General features: G+C 45.0%; 1 long non-coding RNA gene across 4 annotated transcripts in view; it reads left to right on the forward strand.

The window, feature by feature from the left end:
* The window catches only part of LOC128349814 (uncharacterized), a 42,461-nt gene that overhangs the window by 17,234 nt on the left and 3,572 nt on the right, over positions 1 to 21,655 (forward strand). For 3 of the 4 annotated variants that reach the window (XR_008319006.1, XR_008319005.1, XR_008319007.1), the window contains exon 1: positions 15,459 to 17,609. The exons of the other annotated variant lie outside the window; for it this stretch is intronic. This is a non-coding gene — a long non-coding RNA (uncharacterized LOC128349814). Of the gene's footprint in view, positions 1 to 15,458; positions 17,610 to 21,655 lie in introns of those variants that run through there. 4 annotated transcript variants of the gene reach the window in all.

Consider the following 21,655-nt stretch of genomic DNA (forward strand, 5'->3'; position numbering starts at 1 on the left):
ATTTTTTGTGATTGTCTGCTGGCCGAGGAGATCCCGGGCAGTTTCAGGGAGGAGGGATCCCCATAATGCCCCGCACACTCATGCAATGCATTATTGGAGCTCGGTGGGGGGGAGGCAGGGTGACATGTCCCAGAATCCCAAGCTGGTAGTCATCTGGGTGGGCGATCCGCCCACTGAAGAGGTCGTCAATTGTCTGCAGAGAGGTAAGCTCTTTAGGGCTTTCTCCCTGCTAACCCTCTTGCCCTTTCTCACTGCTTGTGAGAAAGGGCTCTGTGTCTCTCCTCTCCAACCACCACACTTGTCTGGAGACAAAGAGGACAAGTTTGGTGATTGGAGGGAAGAAACACTGAAAAAGAGAGCTAGTGCTAGCACAGAAGTGAGGAAGAGAGGCCAGCATATGAAGCTGCCATTGCTTGGATGTGTGCTGCTAACCACTGCTTCACAGCATGCAAGTAGTAGCAGAGGGGGAAGAGGGTGGCGGATGGACCAGAATGAGAGGGGTGGATCTAAGAGGGAGAGAGGGTGGTGTCAGTGCCAGCTCTGGTCCAGGAAGTGGAGCCATGTGCGAGGCAGGGGGATTCATTGCTGTTCACCTCCAGTGGACAATGGAAATGAGCCAGCACTGGGAAAATATACTGACTATTCAAGACTCACATGACACATGCAGCACTTGGGATTGTAAACCCTCCAGGTAATTTAATTCCCCAATTGGCTGGGATCTATAGCTCAGGTATTTGCTTTACCTCTTAGACAGAGTGATTTATATTGTGACTGCAACATGAACAGAGGGCTCTGGGATGCAGTACAGATGTGTTTCTGTCTGGAAATGAAAACTAATCTGACCTCATTAAGTCTGATGGTCTGTATGTGATGGTTCATTATCCACTGGAAATGTTTGAATTTGGTATTTGATCTATGCCACCCAGGCTCTTGATCTGCTTTCAGCATGTGATGGTAGATAGAATAAGTTCAACATTACGAGGCGGAACAGATTGGAAGGATCAGTCATTCCCCAATGGTGATGATAAACAACCTTTCACAACAATTATCTAGTTAAAACACCATTAACAATTAATGACATACATCACCAAACTTATTGAACCCATTAAAGACTAATTTAGTGGCTATAAGAATATGGCATTAAGAATTTATGGATCATTAGCTTTTATTCCAGAATGAAATATAGCTGACTGAACTCCCAGAAATTGCTGAAAACAATCACTCATTTAAAAACCACATGAAATTAAATGATATCAATGTTAGAAGAAAAGGAAATGGGGGCAAGTTTGTAAATGTTTGCACAGAAGACGGTAATGTTGTGTGCTACTGAATGGGTGAAAATTGCATTTTCAAACAAGATTGAAATCTACAATTAAATAATTCAAGCAAATTTTAATGTGCAATACAAAAACCCTCTCCTTTTTTAATGGAAAAAAATTAGGAGACGACTGATCAAAATTCTGATCATGGTCTATTAATCACAGCTAGTTATTCTGGAACACTGTTAAGGAAATAAGAACAATGTTAAAGTTAGTTAATGAATTTCTCTGAGTATTTGATACGTTAAGTTCAGATTTAGCAGCTGTTCTAGCCTTATATATCAGCTTTCCAGCTCTGCCTCTGGACCAAAGCATAGCTATCCAATTAAATCTAAAACTAGCTATACCTTTTAGTTCATGACCATTCAATAAACTGGTCCAGAGAGTCAGGGTTTCCTGCTTGTTACAGAAAAATTGTAAATGGTAAACATTCTAAAATCATTCACCATTTCTATCAGTCTGAAATACATCATAGTAGTCTCTGCTGTTTCAAAGTACTTCTTATTCTTTAGGAACTGGCTGCTCACTACAGTTTCAGTCTTACTGACCCCTACCCATGTGCAAATCCTTTGAAATCAATGGCATTCAAACACATGTAACTGAGCACAACATTGCAGCCTAGCAGTGGAAGCCTTCACACTTTGATCCTGAACATCTGCAAAAAGTGTATTCACCTGCAATGACAATGCAACATCACAATGACACTGGCACAATGGCGTGTTTGGCTGCAGTCAAGATGCCCCATTCTAAGCATTTGTTTATTGCTACAGAAAGCATATGGAGTGGTTTGTTGGTGTGACTGTGAATGTCCCCTGCTTCCTACTTTTTGCCTCTTCATATGAGGGTTTCTGGATGTATTTTTCTCAAAGCTTTAAGAAATGACTAAGAAAGTTCCTTTCACCACCTCCACTCTTATTTAAATCTTCAGCCAGAAGCGCAGAACAATGGTGGCGATTTTAGTTACTGAATATACATTGCCATATCTAGATACTCAGCTTAACAAGTCAACAAGGGCTCCTTTTCAATATATAACCATCATTGCTGTGGTGTACTATCCATAGATATTCAAGTTAGTGCTGTTATAAAGCACCTTCATGCATCCTACACCCCTCCCCCCAGTAGTGGTTGCAAATCCCACAGAGATCAAATGGTCTTTTTAATATGGTGGGTTGTCGTGCCTTCTGAGGTTATGAATGAACCAGGAGGGGTGTGAAGTAGGGATGTGCATGAATTGGTCCTTACCTGCTCTGCTACCGCCCTGACACTTTTCTGGGCATGGCACTCCCTCCACCAAAGACTCTGTGGGGCTGTGGGGCTCTTCCCTGCAGCCTGCATGCAGCATCGGCAATGTGCACATGGCCACGGCACATGCATGGATGCCATGTGAGTGCCAATGCCGTGCACACTGCAGTGAACAGCTCAGCATCCGCAAGAAGCCTTTGAGAAAGCGTGCACTGCATCTGGAAAAGCGGCCAGGTGGCAGCAGAGCAGGTAAGGACCTGCTTCTTTGCCGCTTAAGGGAAATGCTCCGCAGCCTGCCTGCGGCTGCCCAAGCCCATTTATTCACATCCCTAGTGTGAAGGAATGACCCCTTCCCACTTTGTTCTATGGCTTGTAATTTGTTTTGTACTTGCCATGTTCTGAGTTAACTCCGAGCTCTGTAAGAGTTAGAAATGTTGCTACCTCTGACAAGAAGCTCTGAGGTAAAAGTTGTCAGCTGCAGAGTCTTGGAGGGAAAGTTGTATACTGTTAGTATTAATTGTCTCCAGGCAGAGAAAGAAGGTTCCAGCTGCCTGAGGTAACAAACTCTTTCATTGGCTAAGTATCCCTTTAGAGCTGAATAAAAGGGAGACTGTGTTACAGCTCAAGGGGAAAGTGCATAAGAGCAGATATGAGAGAGAGAAGAATTTATTTATTTATTGTTCAGGTTTTTTTACACACTGCAACATGTTCGCAATGTATCTGCTATGTGCCCCTCTGTATTGCCCATGTTTTCACATTGGTATCGCTGCATTGTCAGCAGGGTATCGTTCATATTTCCCATGCCTTGATTCAAAGTGTAATGATGTGGTTTTGCCCTACAATGTTGTAAACACGCTGCAGGGAAGTGGATGTATTTTCCATTGTAGGATGCCTTGCCCCGCATTTTATACATTGCAGCATGTGGCCAGGGCTGTCCTTAGACAGCCCTGAAGGGGTGCGGGGCCTGGGGCAAATCAGCCAGTGTGGGGGCCCCTTCCAGTTAATTCCAATGGGGTTTAAAAAAGTGGGACCCAGGGCAGTTGCCCTGCTTGCCATGCCCTAAGGACAGCCCTGTGTGTGGCAGGATGGACAGTTCTTTGCCCCGCCCATGCTTGCTTCCTCCACCCCCTCACTGTGGAGAGAGAGGCAGGAGAAATCTCGGCTTTCCCCACCTTTCTTCCCCACAGATCCCAAACCACACACTTCCCTCCTCCTCCACTTGCTTCCAATATAACTTGAGCTTGTCAACACAGAAGGGGAGGGGAGCACAGCTGAGCAGATTTCTGAATCCAACCCTTTCTTATGCACTTTTTACTGAAGAGGAAGCCCATTGAACTAAATCATTTACTTCTGTGTAATCCAAGGCAAAGGGCAGGGAGAGGGAACAGTCACTTACTTAAAAGGAAGCCCATTGCACTGAATCATAATTCATGGCTTACAACTCATAACTTGAATCATAATTCAACCATCTTACAACGAAGCATGAAACAACCCTTTACTCTTGTTTTGAAATTGTTGCACTATTCCATCACAGTTTGCTATGCATTAACCATTGCAAATCTCGTAGTCGAGAAAATGGCCAGGCACAGAAAGAAGGCTCTAGATGTCTGATGTAAAATCTCTCATTGGCCAAGTATCCCTTTAGAAGTGAATAAAAGGAATAAAAGGAAAGAGTGCACAAGAGAAGAACAACTGAGAGAGAGAAGAGTTTGCTTGTTTATTGTTCAGTTTTTACACTGCCTTTCATAAGGCATCCCAAGGTAGTTTACAAAAGTTAAAATACAATAAATTCAATAGAATTTCATTCAAAAACAACACAAAAAGTCGATTTTTTAACCCCAGACATAAATTGGGCTACACTCTAACACACAATGAAAAATCTAAATGGTGTGCAAACTGCTGGTCTTGTGGAAGAGAGCTGGTCTTGTGGTAGCAAGCATGACTTGTCCCCTTAGCTAAGCAGGATCTGCCCTGATTGCATATGAACGGGAGACTAAAAGTGTGAGCACTGTAAGATATTCCCCTTAGGGGATGGAGCCACTTTGGGAAGGGCATCTAGTAGGGATGTGCACGGAACCGGCTGGCCCGGTTCAGTTCGAGTCTGGACCAGACTCGAACCAGACCGGGCCAGTTCAGCCTGGCACCCCCTTGAACCCCTCCCCCACGGTTCGGTTCCGTGGGGTTCGCTGACTTTTTAAAAACTTACTTTTTTTTTGAGGCACTTACCCCCTCCTGGGGAGTTGTGGGAGGCGGGGGGGGGGGTCTGAAGAGGTTCCACCTCCCACCTCCAGCCTCAATTGGCCAGCTCTTCGGCCCGTTGGGCCTTCCCCCTTTGTGCAATGGCCATTTTGGAGGCCACTGCGCCTGCGCAATTGGCCTCTGAGAGGCCTGCCATGACCCATGGCTGAAGTCCAGTAAGCCTGCTTTTTTGGAGAGTGCTGGTGGGGGGAAAGCGGCATGGCAGTGGCTGATAGGTAGGCAGAACCTTCCTTGTCCCTTAAAGCAACCCTCCGCCCTTTGAACTGGCTCGGATGCGGGCAGACCAAACTGGTTCAGCGCTCTAGGAAGGGAGCACTGCACTGGTTCCACACACATCCCTAGTCCTACATTTCAAGTTTGTGACTTTGCACATGAAACATTTGCCTCTGAAAGAGAAACAAATTTCCTGCACTCATTCTGACTATAAGTGTGGCATGTCAGTCCATATTTGTCCATGTTACATACAAGGAAACTGTATAACATTCAGAAATTGACACAGTAATTCAGAGACAGACTAAATCATATTACTGTAATAGAGGGCTGAATGTTTTGGAAGATATTGCTTGTCTGTGAGGGAAGGACTGTGTTGCTGTTCCTCTGTTGCCTTGTACATTTACGCAGAGAGGATGGTGGAACTCTGCATGGCTTGAACTGGAAAGGTTGTTACTCAAGGTGACAGGATTTCACCTGTTTATGAGATCCTGAAGGCCTGTATCCCGTAGACTGCACCAGAGGAGGGGGGCAAATGACCGCCCAAGGAAATAACTTGTCCTCATTCACTACCCCATGGCTGGACCCCTGTGGTTTCTTGAAAGAAAGGCACTTTTCACATAGAATGCTTCTCTTTATTATAATCATTCGATAGAGAGAGAGAGAGCAGCTCTCTCTCACTGGCATCTGTTGGTGATGGAACTAGGTTGCGTAAGAAAATATTTAACTTCATCAAAATCAACAAGGAATATTTTAGCAGAAAACATTTCAGATGGAAGTATTAATGTAAAATATATACATGAATTAGTTATTTCTTTTCAGACATCTAACACATATTATAACCTTCTCTCCCCAGAAATGTACTTTGCCCCTTCTCTGCCCCACCACCACCAACTTTTTGGTGCCCTTCTGCTGTAGAGTAGTTAGTATATACATCTCCTTAGCTCTTGAGAACAATTTATATTGGGCAAATTGGACACACTTCTAAAACATTTTGTGTTTAGCTGTGCAAATTTTTTTTTAATAGAAGTCAAATATTTGAGTATGCTAGGACATTTCAATAGAATTTACCAAGTGCAAAAAATACTGGCCTTTTCATATTCACATCTCAATGTGATTATGTTCTTCCAAAGTTTGGCAAATTGCCTTTTTTAGACTTGTGCCTCTTTTTACCAATTTGGCTTCAGCAGGAAAAATTGCAATAATTCTAAATATGAGATGTATTATCTTCTTTTGTGGCATAGTCCTATCAATTTCAAAAGTCTGTGGTTCAGTATTTGTAACTGAGATATAGCCAAAGTATAAGAGATCAGTGAGTCACTCCTTATGAGTGCATTCCAGCTGACTTCAATGAAAACAGGATCAGGCCTTTCATCTGATCTTAAAAACAAAATCTACTCTTACACCCCCAGCTATCACAGCATACTTATTCCCTTTGAAGCACCAGGATACAGTCTTAGAGCAGATAATGTTTTTTGAGGATTTGCAGACTAATCACTTTTAAAACCATTTTACTGGGTATATAATTATCGTCTTGACATCACTCCAGGAAATCCCATTTTGTGGAGGCATCAGCAAGACAATATGCCCGTGAAATAGGTCCTGATTAAATGTACTGAGTTTCTTTCATAACATTCTTCATTTGTATATTGATTTCTAAGGCAGGTTTGTGTTGATTTTTCTCTAAGCCCACAAAATATAAACCCGAGACAACCTTGGTCCCGGTCATTCATATGTTACAGTAATTGTCCAAAATAGGTAAATATTGATGCTTACATATGAATATTGACAATTAGAGGCACATTTTGTGAATGCCCAAGTCTCCAGAGATACACTGCTGAATGTTGGTAGGCACCTGTCAGCACTGATGTATGTGCGAAAGATGGGAAAATACATATTTTTCTGTTTTCAGACCTTACAAAAGTCATCTGGCTATGACTAGCCTGAGGCTGACCTAGACATTCTCATAAGAGAACATTTGGCTCAAATGTTATGGGCACTTGGGGGTGAAATGTTTACTAAAACTCCTGCCCAACTAAGGATTTTCATGGAACTGGGTTGGCATGGCCCAAAGGGGTGAGGGTAGGACTTTAAGGGCGGGGAGGGTGCACCTGCCCCTCCCCCCACTTCCCCCCTGTTGGCACTGGAGTTTTGTAAAATCCCTCGGAGCAGCAGCATACCTCCCTGCCTCCCCTTCCCCTCTTTGGCCGGAAGTGGCTGGAAGTACTGGGCGCGCATGCACATGCATGTGTGCACATCAGATGGACTCATGTGCGATCGCAACATGTGTGTGCACGTGCCCGGTACTTCCAGCCACTTCTAGCCAAAGAGGGGAAGGGGCGCCAGGGAGGTACGCTGCCGCCCCGAGAGATTTTACAGAACTCCAGAGCTGGTGGGGAGAAAGTGAGGGGAAGGGTAAGTGCACCCTCCCCCACCCTTAAAGTCCACCCCACCCCTGCTGAATGTTCGAACTGGCCAGTGTTTGAACCTATTTGGAGGCCCATAAAAGGGCCTCCGAACAGGTTTGTGCATATCCCTAGCACACATTGCCTTGATACTGCCATCTAGAACAAAACTCATTCCACACACAGATGAAAAAAATTAGAGGGAACACTGCCTGTCAGCCATATTAGTCCACCTGTCTGAACCAAGCAAGTCCAAGGACTGGGTTATAAGCATGATTAATAATATCCAGTGACTTCATCACCTGAAGCACTATCTCCATGTATATGTGGTATGCAAATAATCAGTTAATTCAATTGTACTATGCTATTAGCTTTCGAACTGTTTATGTGGGGAGAGGGGTAAGTTCACCCTCCCTCACCCTTAAAGTCCACCCCCCACCCCCGCTGAATGTTCAAACCAGCCAGTGTTTGAACCTGTTTGGAGGCCCATAAAAGGGCCTCTGAACAGGTTTATGCACATCCCTTCCCCTAACTTACCTGATTCTGATCTAACTATTACAGTTATTTCCCATAGAGTGTCTTAGCCAGAATGGTGTAGTGGTTAGAGTGCTGGTCTAGGACCAGGGAGAACCGAGTTCAAATCCCCATTCAGCCATGATACTTGCTGGGTGACTCTGGGCCAGTTACTTCTCTCTCAGCCTAGCCTACTTCACAGGTTTGTTGTGAGGAGCAACTTAAGTATGTAGTACACTGCTCTGGGCTCCTTTGAGGAAGAGTGGAATATAAAATGTAAAATCATCATCATCATCATCATCTGCCACCTCTGATCTCTTTGACCCATGACTGATTACTCTATGAGTGGATCAGCTGTAGCCTGGCTCAAAACCAAGGCCTGAAATGTCTTCACTCTGGCAATCCTGAGAAAGAAAAACAAGCAGCTGCCAAGACACTGTGATACTAAGTTTGCCGCCAACATCACCCCCGTTTGTGTCCCTCCAAAATGCTGAAATGACACCCTCCAACTTCACAGTTTACAAATGCAGGAGGGGTGAAATTGGTAGAAGGGCATTTCAGCTCAGCTCATAATTTTGTCAACATTCATCACATCCCAGACATTAACTGCAATATACATAATAAGGCAAAAGATCATTCTGAATAACACGAGCAGTGAACATGCTGTTTTTCAGCTACTTACAGGTATAGCTTGCACTATAAGGTCTATATTAGTTGCACAAGTAAATAAGTAGCTGGTATGGGGCTTAATGACCATTCTAGTGCATCGTGGCCTGTAGAGTTATAATGTTACCACTGTGAGTCTTAACCTAGGATGCTATTTCTGGAACAGCAGGATGGTGTCACATGGCACAGAAACAGCCACAGATGAGAAACAGCAGCAAAGAGATGGGGATAACATCTGTGGATGACCCAAGAAGGCAGTTATCACAGAAATGCCATTTACAATAGCCCTGCTCAGACAGGGAGCCCTTTTTTCAGCATAATGAGAAAGGGATCAAAGTGGTGAGGGGAGGAAGCCTTACCTTCCGTGCAGACGATCCATTCGTCTGGGTGCATGGATTGTGCACCAAGATGATCCTCCACTGCTGCTGGCAGCAGGGATGTTTGGAGACTGGGAGGCCCTTCGAACTCCCATAACACGAGTGTGCAGTGCCTTATGGGGATCTCCCAGCACCGGCAGGGAGCCCTGCAGTCTCTCAGCCCCATATGCAAGCAGACGGGTCTAGCGGATGATTGAAAAAATCAGGTTGAAAATGAATGCTTCCTCCCTTAACCTCATTATGAAGGTGGGCTCTGGCTGTGGGTTTGCCTCCGCACCTCTGCCAGGAACCACGGGGCTCCCAGTGGTTTCCACATGCCAGCAAAACTGGGCTGGGTTTCCTTAGCCCAGTTTTGCCTGTGCTTGAGAATAGCCCCATTTTATTGTATGTGTGTTCAGGTGTCTATACATATGCACATGATTTTTGATGGAAAGTCTGTACGTGCATTTTTTTTTTAAAAGGAACATAGACACAGGCCCCTTCAAAGGCAAGGTACAGATAGGAAGTGTACTACTGTATGTGTTTAAGGATCTGTATGTGCTTACACTGTACCCAGATTTTTTGTGTGTTCAGCATGTTGAGGAGATTCTCACGATCAGCAAAAAGTGGGCTAAGGGAGCGTAGCCTGATTTTTGCTGATCGTCTGCTGCCATGAGAGCTGCGTGGCTCCTGGCAGAAAACTCTCCTAATTCCCCCTCCCTTTAGCCTAATCATGTATTGCCACAGTGCGGCTCTGCGCCGCGGCAACACATGACGAGACCCCCGGCCGGAGGCTGAAACAAGCCTCCCAACCCTGGGGGTCTCTCCAGGATGCTCCGCGCGCTCGTGTGGGGCATCCTGGAACTTGGGGGGCCATGCGGCCTCTGATCTCCTCAGCCCCCACCGGCTCCATGACAGAGCTGGCAGTTGTGTGGGCAGCTGATCTGGCCACCCAGGGCTATCTGGGGATCGTCTGTGGGGAGAGCGGGCTAAGCCCCACAAACCCTTTGAAGGGCCCTGCTAAACCCCGCAAACCCTCTGAAGGTGGGTCTCACTGATTGTGAGACTCACCTCAATGTATGCTAATGGGTCACGATTGAGGGTCAGTTCACACATTATGGTTTGTATGGGTTTTTTTGCACACATCTATATAAATGAGACCAAGGGTGGCTTGGCCGGGGCAATGGGGGGCAAGTCTCCCTGGAAACTAGTTTGCCCCTCTGCCCCTCCTTTTATTTCAGAAATCTGACATGTGGGACACAACTCAACCCCTCAGAAATGCATGTTGCCCCTTCTGTGCCCCCTTCAATTTTTTCTTGTGCCTCCACTGAATGAGACACTCATGTGTTTGGAAACACATATATCATCCAGGGTCACTAATCAGAGAGCCAGGATGCAGCTGTCAAGCGGACACTGCCAAGTGTCCCCGCTATGCAAAGCTGGGTTTGCTGCAATGGTAATGCTGACCTAATCTGTACCAGAAACTTGCAATGAAGTGGATGAAACTGACGGACAAGACAAACTTGCCACATGGATTCCCTACGAATGTGTACAGTAGAGAATGGGGTGATGGCATTTGGTATCAGAACTTTGCTGAAGCTTAGTAGGTCTGAGGTCAGTCAGTATCTGGATGGAAGAGCACCTGAGATAATATACTACTCGATCTACATGATGGAAGAAAGGTAGGATATAAGTGTAAATACAATAAATGCATATTTATTGTTACATGTATTGCCACTATTCCTTCAAAGAACTTAAAGCAGCATTTTAAGCCCAGAACAATCCTGTGAAGTACGTCAGGATGAGACATGTGGTTTGCTCAAGACCACCCAGTGAGCTTCAAGGTCAAGGAGGGATTTGAACTTAGATTTTTCATAGCCAAACCCAAATCTGTAGCCACTATACTTCACCATGTTACTTAAGTTATTTATAACAAACTTTGTGGGGCTATTCCCACGATCAGGCAAAATCGGGCTAGGGGAGCCTAGCCCGATTTTGCTTGATTGTGGGAGCCACCAGGCTTGCAGGCGAGCCTGGAGGCTCCCAGGCAGTTAACCTGCCTAAGTACCCCTCCCCTAAATCCGGGTTTGCAGAGCGAGTGCTCCGCAAACCCGTTTTTAAAAATCGTGAGTAGCTGTGGCGTGGCTCCACGGCTACTCACGAGGAGACCCCCGGAGGGGAGGCAAAAAGCTGATCGGCCCCCACTTCCCCCAGCCCCCTGTGGCTCTGACACAGAGCCGGCAATCGCGTGGGTGGCCGATCTGGCCTCCCAGGGCTCCTGCCCTGCTCGTGTCTGGGGAGAGTGGGCTTAGCCCGCTCTCCCCGCTCACTCTGCAAAACCAGGTCTCACTGATCATGAGACCCGGCTCAGTGAGTAAAGCCTTCTTCCCTTTATGCCTCTGTTATTCTGCATTAATGGGACAAAAAACCCAAATCACTTCAAATATACACTGTTTTTTAAGTATAAAAGAATTTGGCTCAGGACAAGGTTCAGGACCTTTTGCATAGTGGTGCCTTTCCAAAAGAATTCTCTTCCCAGAGAGATCCACCTTTCAAGCCATTAAGAGCTTTATTGGAAAACAAAAATCATTTTGTTCCTCCAGGTCCAGAGTGGGAAGAAGGAAGTAATGGTTTTATTTTAGATCCTTGCTGCTGACTGTTGTTTTATTGTATGTCGACTGCTGATTTTATTTTCAATGGTGACCTATATTTAAGCTTTATTGCCATTTTTATACTATTTTATGGTTTCATTCTGTGAGCCATCTTAAGGACACTGTTGGGCCACACATAACATAACATAAAATACTCAAATATTTTGCATAACTTACTGTTGATCAGTAGTTCCTAGGTGGGAATGTGTGATAGCAGTTAATGAAGCTCTTCTCACAATTGGTGAAAAGAGCTTCTTCCAGGTCTGCAGGGAGAGTGGGCTTAGCCCACTGTCCCCGCAGATGATCAAAGGCAGCCTGGGCAGCCAGATCGGCTATCCACAGGACTGCTGACTCCATCACAGAGCTGGTGGGGCTGCGGGGATCAGGGGCTGTGTGGATCAGGGCTGCATGGCCCCCGGAAGTTCCAGGATGCCCCATGTGAGCACACAGGGCATGCTGGAGAGAGCCCTGAGCCCGGGAGGCTGCTTGCAGCCTCCCAGTCAGGGGTCTACTTGTGTGTCGCAAAAAAATGAGGTTAACGGAGCGCTTGCTCTGTTAACCTCATTTAAGGGGAGGGGGAATTTGGAGGGCTAGCCACCTTGGGAGCACTGGGATCACCTGCGAGCCTGGTGGTTCCCATGATCCCTGGAAAGCGGGCTAAGCTCCCTTAGCTCGCTTTCCAGTGATCATGGGAATAGCCTCATAAGGTAATTGTGCTGCTGTTTTAAATTTATTTATTTATTTATTACATTTATATACCGCCACATCCAAAGAACTCTGTGCGGTTCATAGTAACCGTATTGAATTTTATAACACAGTGAGGCTATTCACACGATGGGAGAAAATCGGGCTAGCGGAGGCTAGCCCAATTTCCTCCCATTGTGAGAACCACTGGACTCAGCTGCGAGCCCAGTGGTTCTTAAGCAGGTCACCCGCTTAAGTAGCCCAGCAGTTAAACCGGGTTTGTGAGCACTCCGCAAACCTGGTTTTTCTGCTTGTGAGTTGCCACAGCGTGGCTCCATGCTGTGGCTACTCACGAGGAGCCTCCCAGCTCGGGGAGTCTCACTGATTGTGAGACTCACCTCAGTAAATGAATTCTATAACAATTGCTGTGTTTGATCTTATTTTTTCTATTATCAATCAATCAATCAATCAATCAATCAAATTTGTATACCACCCCAAACTTCCATCTCTGGGCAGTGTACAATATTAAACATGTTTAAACAGAAATAAAACCCTTAAAACAACTTTAAAATCACAGTCTAGTTAAAAAGCTTGAGTGAAAAAAATGAGGCTATCCTCATGTGTGGTGGGAACCAGGTTAAGGGAGCTCAGCCCAGTTTCCACTGCGCATGTGAATCACCGGGAGTAGTGCAGCTGCCAGTGGTAAGCCCGCTTAATTCCCCCTCCTCTTAAACAAGGTTAGCGGAGCGCGCACTCTGCTAACCCCATTTAGTTGGTCATGTGTTGCTGCGGTGTGGCTCTGTGTAATGGCAACTCACAAGAAGACCCCCAACTGGGAGGCTACAACAAGCCTCCTGGCATTGAGGGACTCTCCAGCATGCCCTGTGCACTCAAGCAGGGCATTCTGGGACTCCCGGTGGCCAGGAGGCCCCTGATCCCCGCTTCCCCAACCGGCTCCATGATGGAGCTGGTAATCGTGTAAGCGACTGATCCAGCCACCCAGGGCAAGCTGATTGCTCGTGTGTGGAGAGTGTAGGTCAAGCCCACTTTCCCCGCATCCCCCTGCTGGCTCTCCACACTGCTCCTGTGGAGAGCCTTAATGAGTCTTTAAAGACTTTTTAAAAGTTGTCAGAGATGGGGATGCTCTTATATATTGATTTAATATGTAATCTTATGTAATGTTATGTTTTGTAATACTACTATATTTTAATTGCTATAAGTGCTCTATCTATCTATCTATCTATCTATCTATCTATCTATCTATCACATTTTTATACCGCCCAAAATGCAAGTTCTCTGGGCGGTTTACAAGACAATAAAAACAACCACTAAAAAGATTAACACATTTCAACAATTAGAATTTACACCGTTAAAACTATTAAAACACAATTAAAACTCAATTAAAACAATGTCTAATTAAAAGCCTGGGTGAACAAATGCGTCTTGACTGCCTTTTTAAAAGTTGCAAGAGATTATGAACAAAAGAAAAGTATATAACAATGATAGCACATGACGGGAACAGTATGAGTGAATTGCAAGGTCTGGGGACAAAGCAGTACAAAAGAAAACTGTGCGACCAGGGGATGGAGATTACAGGTATTTTTTTGAGTTAAGATAATAGTCTATCTGCACATCATTTTAGCTAAAAGTTTAGGAGTGATTCCTGCAGTTGGTGCATGTTCTCCTCCAAATGGGCGATTAAAGCCAAGAGGCTACAGTACATGAAAGCTCTTTCGAGATTATTGGTTTTTTGTATTTTGTATTTTGATTTTGTTAAAACCAGAGGAACATTTTAGCTTTAAGAAAAGCTCTAGTAATTATGGCAATAAATAAGTGATTGGAACATTTTCCATATGGTGCTGAACATATTGGCAATCCCTTTTTATTTGATGAAGATTTGGTTTGGGCCAAGGTATTTGAAAGGCTGTCTTCTGCTGCACGACCCTGCTCCCTGTTGAGATCATGTTGAGGGCACAGGGCAGGACCTTTTTAGTAGCAGCACTTCGGGTCTGAAACTCCTTCCCATGGGACACCTTCCACAATCCTACTTTACAGGTATTCTAATGCTCAGTAAAAGCTTCTTAGTTGTGTTGGTCTTCAGATTAGAGTAGTAGTTTTTTCCCCTTCTTTTGCTATTCTGATATTATGTTGCTGTTGGTTTAGTTTTTTTAAACTTCTCTGACATTTTGTTTATAATGTACATTGATTCATATTTTGTCTGTATTCTTGATTTATTATTTTATTGTGGTGCTTTATTTTACGTTCTAACATTCTATATTATGTTCTTTATGTGCTTTGAAGTTTTCCATATAATATGAAGGCTATTCATATATAATATGAAGGCTAGTTTTCTTTTGAAGTTTTTTATATAATATGAGGCTATTCACATGCATGTGCAAAACCAGGCTAAGGGAGCACAGCCCAGTTTTGCATGCGCATGTGTACTGCCGGGACTGGACCGATACCGGAGGCACCATGGCCGCACTATGGGTCCCACTGCACAGGCACGGCAGCCTCCAAAATGGCCACTGAACCAGGGAATAGGCCCGGAAAAGGCCGAAGATGCCCAAACTGGGTGGTTTTTAGGAAAAGGATGACTGGCAGGGGGAGGGGGAACCTCTGCAGAGAAAGGGCTGTCGGAAGTCCAATCCTGACACATTTTACTTCTCAAGACTTGTTTAAAGTCTATGGATCTGTGCTTGGTTCCATCACAATGAAGGTACCATGTTAATCAGTTTGTTCTGGGCTTCTGCAACTGCACTTCACAATAGCATAATTTGCTATTAGACACAGAACTCTACTTGAAAATAATTCCAGCTCTCAAATCAAGTTTTTAAATCCAGCTGTGAAGATAAACTTGAACACAGGTGAACAGAACTTGATAAAAACTCCAGAGACATGTGGAGATGCAAGGAAGTCTGAAGGTGTGGCTTGTGCCTTCTGCATAGCTTCTTGCTTCTCCACATATGCAGCAAAAGTAGAATGAAATGTGTGATGTGGAGATATATGTGCACTGTATTGATCTATTGTATTAATTCTCCTGGGTGTGCCTTGGAATGTGCGTCCCAGAGCCCAGCTGATTGGCTGGGCGGCGGACGCACCTGATTGGCTGAGGCACACCCAGGAGGATTGGTTGCCGTGGTGGCGGCCCAGCCATGGAGGCTAGAGGTGGTGGGCCCGGGTCAGGCCCAGCCATGGAAGCAAGGCCCAGGAGGGGGGAATGAAACTGGGAGGGGCATAAGTGGCAGTGGGGAGGAAAGGTGGCTGGGCCTGGAAAAAGAGACTGGGGCAGAAGGGGGGGGGGAGAGGTAACCTCCGGCCCCAAAGAGCGCACAGATGCTCTGTGCGGGGTTGGCTAGTTACTTTGAATTTATTCAGTCTTCAGAATGCAGCATTTATTGGGTCAGACATTGGATTTGGCTGGTTTCCCCCCGAGGCTGAGGGAATTGTTTGCTTTATCAGGGAGAATATGTTTAGCTAACCAAGCAGTGCCATACTGATGAAAATTATTCAGAGTAGTTCCATTAAAATTAAAAGGACAAGTTAGGCCATGCCTAATGATGCTTTGATTTCAGTGGAAGTACTTTGAGTTATTTTCATCACTATGTCAGGAAATGATTTCCCCCCATTACTCTTACCAGAGAATGGGGCCAAAATCAGTTGCTTGGTTCAGATAGAACGTATGAAAATGTGTTTGCTATACTGAATTTGTTAGAGAAGGGGCAACGATATACTGGAAATGTGGGCTGACATACAAAGAACTGTATTAAGTATACAAAGTTTGCCTTTTGTCTCCATGAGAAAGCAGGCCCATATGCTGTATCACAAACTGCTTTGGATCTCAGCCCTGGCTATAAAGTGTGGTATCAAAAAGGGTGGAACTAGAAAGCTCAATGAAGTCTACAAATCTAAAAAGAAGCATCTTTTCCCTAATTAACCCTATGAGAAGCAACTTCTAAATTCAGTGGTTCTCCAGGAAATATATTTGTAAGAGCTGCGCATTGCATCCAATAATTGGGTACGAGATTATACAAGCCCTATTGGGCTATATTTCATCAGAAATTGTTCAGTTGAGAAATGTCTCCAATATCAGCAAACAATTTGATGCAATACCAAATCGTATCAGTAATCTATCGAATATTATTGGAGAAATGGGCTGCCTTCTAAGAAGCCACAGCTGCAGCGTTTCAAATCTCTGCCTTCGGTTTCCTGGGTGCACCCTAACATGCCCCAGGAAGGGAAGCAATGTTGTGATGTTGCATCCTGCTTCTGGCACACACTACTTGCGGGGGTGGCAGTGGTGGATTGTGACTGTGGTCATCTGGTGGTGATTTAGTGCTGGGCCTTTTCTATAGCTGCCCCAAAGTTTTGGAACTGGTAGCTTTAAAAAAAAAAAAAAGCCTCAAGGCACACCTGTTTAACCAGGCATTTAGTTAAATTTAAAATTGTTTTAAATGTTTTAAACATTTGTTTTAACATTTGTGTTTTATTTTAATCTTGTGTAAACTGCCAAGAAATGTGTGTATGTGTGTGTGTGTCCACACATACAATATGTAGAATAATTAAAACCGAGCATCTGAAGGATCGCCGTCTCCCAAGGGTTTCTGCCTGCCCAATAAAGTCATCGGAGGGTGCTTTGCTCCGTGTGCTGACACTTAGGGAAACTTGATTGTCGTGTACGCAGGACAGGGCCTTCTCTGTTGTTCAGGCTTCTACCCCATAGGGGACTCCAGTCTTTTTTCCTGGCTTTTGTTTTTATTGCTGTTGCTTTTTGGTGTTTTTGTGGTTTTAATTGATTTTAATATTTTAATGTGATTTTATGGGATTTAATGGTATTAACTTTTGTAAACTGTCTTGGGATAAGTTTTATGAAAGTCGGTATATAAATCGAACAATGAATGAATGAATGAATGAACGAACAAACAATCTGCAAATGAGTGGGCTGTAAGGCTGATGAGCAGCATTAACTAGTAACAGTGCAGCCCACTGGATCAACGATCTAACTGCAAAGAACAGCATTAATTTATAAGTATTAAAAGTAGCATCTTCAATAACTGCAGGCTGAAAAAACCAACCTTCTAATCCAGTGATCTTGGACCAGGAGGTTCAAGATCACTGTGGGTATTCTTTTTCTAAATACACAGAACAGCAACATAAAATGTGTGTTTTGCTTGCTTTTATTTGCTAGTATGCTAAACACTACTAATTGATTCTGATGAAGAGACCAAGCTAAGTGAGAAGATTTGAGTTTTCATGGCAAAAGCTCTTGCAAGAACCATAATGTAGATGCATTTGGCCACTTAGGTAAGATGCAAAGCAACGTCCTTGAAGTGCCATTAGCTGAAGCTAATGAGTGCACACCCCCATGCTCCTTATAATAATGACTTCCTTCTAAGTAATCTTAAAATGAAAACCTAAGCCTGCTGAAAATGGCAATCAAGGTTTCTGAGGAAGAGATGTGTCTTTTAGGCATTTACTTCTGGTTCCTCTCCCTTTTCAGTTCATTATGGAGCAAAATCTGGCATGGTTTTTAATACACTATGGAATCTACCACACAGTCTGGCACAACTCCAGGTTTCAGGAGCCTAGCTTCCCAGACGTAGTGCTGCTTTTCTCATAGCATCCCTATTTCTTTGGGAGCTGAAGCAGGAATACCATTACAGTCTGCCCAGTTTGAAACCAAACACCCAATATTCCCTCAGAGGAGTGCTAAAAGTAGCAATGTATTGTTCTAGGCATGCCTGCACACCTTGGGAGGCTTGCAGTTAAGCAGAGGGGCCACCACTGACAGAAGACAACAGGCCACTCACTCATTTTATAATGGGAGCGGTGCCTAGAAGAGTGCCTAGAAGAGGCAACCTTTTTCTATGCTCCTTTGAGCCCAGCTGGCATCAATGGGGCTAAAGCAGAAGACAGCTGTGCCCTACTGCTGCCAAGCTGCCTCCCATCTAGGAATGGGAACTCACTCCAGAGGCTCCTGCTTTGCTCACTGGGAGATCCTCCATTGCTTTCTGGAAGGAAGGAGCACTGAAGGAGCAGACTAGCGACTTTTTAAATGCTTCTTTTAGCACCACTAATACTGGAGGAGTTCCAAGGAGAATCAGAGAGTTGTGCCCTCTGCCATGGGCGGTGGTGGTGGTAAGTGGGGTGAATTATATTCCTCCCCAATATCTGAGTGCCCACAAATACCTACACCCAGCCATGATTACATGTCCCTTGTTCACATATTCAAAGTCTTCATGTATGACATGTACTTTAAGCATGGAATTGGAGCTAGCAGGATTGTTTTTATTCAGTAGAGAGCTGGATTGAGCTCCTTAGAGATGGCGTTGAGGCATGAGGGAAAGAAGGGGCATTGTAGGGATGTGCACAAACTTGTTCAGGGTCCTTTTGAGGATCACTGAACCAGTTCAAAGGTCCAGCAGTTTGACTGGTTTGGTGCTGGGGGGGGGGTTTACCATTAAGGATCAGAGAGAGTGCTTTCACCCCGCTCCTGCTGTGTTTCCCCCCCACCAGCACTATCTTTTAAATGCTGGTGTGGGGTGGCAGCATACCTCCTTGCCACCCCAGTCAGTGTCAAACTGGAAGTGCCCAGCATGCATGCACATGCATGGCCAGGGTGGCAAGGTTTGACACTGATTGGGGCGGCAAGGAAGTATGTTGCCACCCCATGCCAGTGGTTTTAAAGGCAGTGCTGGTGGGGGAAACACAGCAGAGGGGTAAAAGCACCCTCCCTGATCTTTAAAGGTACCCCCCCCCCCCGCCGCCACACCGAACCGGCCATCTGCCAGTGTGTGCACATCCCTAGGGCTTTGTTGGGATATGCAACAACTGCAGCCTGGCTTGCTGTATAGTTTGCATGTAATCTACTAAGAAGCCAGAGGGGCCACTATAGTTTCCTCAGTATTGGCTGGGCTAGCTAGGAGTTTTTATTATTCTTCCTGTTCCTGTTTGTTCCTGTCCCTTTGTGTATGAGTCAGCAAGTTCTGTACTGATCGCTGAGTGCCTTTGTCTCACATGTAAAGTTATTTTAAAACCCTTTCACTGGTGTTTGCTCTGTAAACCACACAGGCAGAACACATGTTGCAACAGGCTTAACCCTCTGCCCTACTACAATTCTGATCTAGATTAGATCCCTTCCACATAGCCACTATTTGTCCTGGGAAAACAACTCCTTGTTACCAATTGGAGCTTTCCCCCCCAGGGCAAATGGTGTGTGTGTGTGGCGGGGCATGGGGGGGGGATCAAGGTCAAGACTGTGGTTAGGACAGGGGGTTAAACCCTCCTCTCTCATGCCTTAGTTTTGATTGACAGTGACTGACACAGCTGCTATTTTCTGAATAAAAACCAAGCATGCTACCCCTAATCACCAAACACATGGTTAAACTGAAATCTAGTTTGACCCTATGACTGGTCATTTTCAATTTTATTTTCTAAACTATCCAATTATCTGTTAAATAGCTCACTTCTTGCCTATTATTTGTTTGATGCTGCCCCTTCTTTTCTTCTGTTCTGAAACCCACCTGTTATATGTCCTCAGTTTTTGAAGAATATGTAATGGTGAAACGTTTGATTTCTTATACTTTTAAAATGAATTAAATGCTAGTGGGCAGGCCCTATCAAGGCCCCAGATGCCTGAATGTTTGGGATCTGGCAGGAATTTACGCTTCAGCTAGATACCCCCCTTGTATCCATAAGCTCTATGCAGATTTTTAAAAAAAATGCTTGTGTACAGTGTCCTGTGGTCTCATTGGCAAGCCCCACCCCAGTTCTAAGGCTCAGGACTTCAGTGCCACCATGGCAACCATAGGGCTGTTCCAACATGTTGTTGGCCCAGCACATGAATTATGGATAACTGAATTATCGATATGAATCATCACATATTCTGGATCTAGTTTTTTGGATGGGACAGGAGGATTGTGATTTGAAAGTGGGGGATATGTAATCTCTGCCGTTGTCATGGCCAGATCACTTCCTTCTGTGGTTTAGAGTCTCAGTGGCTACACCACTCTGCAAGGGTGGGCACCTATAAAAATGGTCCACCCCTGGAGTGGACTCCAATGGATTCCTGAGGTCTCTGGGGGATTTTCCAGCTGGTATGGCAGGTGCTCCTGTTGGAGCTCTTGTTGCTCTCTGGAATGGAGTGATGGCTCGGGCAGTTGACACAATCACATCCAAGTGCCTTCTCCCACAAAGCAGAGCCAGTGCAGCACCTTGGTAAACACCTGAGCTGAGGGTGATGAAGCAAGTTGGGAGATGGCTGGAATATTAGTGGAGGAAAACCCGGGCTGAGTCTGAGTGAACACAGGTTAGAGATCATTATCAAGCCTATTCTGTGGCAGTGATAGAACAGAAGAAATATTTTCCCCTGTCCACCATTGTATTATGTCAATGTCATCAAACTGGCCTTTTGAAATCTGGCTCTGGGCAAGATGTATTAGAACCCTCGGTAACATGCTGTGACACATTTGCACAGCACTTTGAGGGTAAGGTCGCTTGTATTCACCATGAGTTGGACTCTACAGCTGATACAGTGTTATTGGGAAAGGTGTCCAGAGTAACACCTGATCTAGTTTTGCTGGAGGAGTTTCAGTTATTGTTCCCTGAGGATGTGGACAAGGTGTTTAGGCAAGTTTGATCAACCTTGTGCTTGCTTGACCCTTGCCCTTCATGGCTTATTAAATCTAGTAGGGAGGGAATCTTTGGCTGGGTCCAGTAGGTTCTAAATATCACATTGAGAAAGGGAGTGGTCCCAGCTCCATTGAAAGAAGCTATTATTCAACCACTCCTTAAAAAAAAAAGTCTGGACCCAGAGGGTCCACAATTATAGGCTTGTGACCAATATTCCCTTTCTGGGCAAAAGAGCTTGAGTGTGTAGTGGCTTACCAGTTCTAGACACTCCTAGAGGAAAAAGATTATCTAGATGTATTTCAGTCAGGCTTCAGGCCCAGCTTTGGAACAGGAACTGCTTTGGTCGCCCTGTTGGATGACCTGTGCAGAGAGAGAGAGAGAGAGACAGGGAGAGTGCAACTCTGTTAATTCTCTTGGATCTCTCAGCAGCTTTTGATACAATTGACCATGGTATCCTTTTGGATAGGCTAGCTGAGTTGGGTGTGCTTGGAGGCACTGCTTGGATGTGGTTCCACTCCTACCTCGAGGTTCCTGTTCCTCGAGGTTCCACTCCTACCTGTTCCAAAAGGTGGTGCTGGTGGATTACTGCTCTTCCCCTTGGCAGTTATGCTTTGAGATTCCGCAGGTTTCCATTCTTTCCCCTATGGTGTTTAACATCTACATGAAACCGTTAGGAGAGGTCATCAAGAGATTTGGCCTGAGGTGTCATCAGTATGTGG

Source organism: Hemicordylus capensis, chromosome 3, assembly GCF_027244095.1.
Source record: "Hemicordylus capensis ecotype Gifberg chromosome 3, rHemCap1.1.pri, whole genome shotgun sequence".
In the NCBI taxonomy this organism is placed as follows: domain Eukaryota; kingdom Metazoa; phylum Chordata; class Lepidosauria; order Squamata; family Cordylidae; genus Hemicordylus; species Hemicordylus capensis.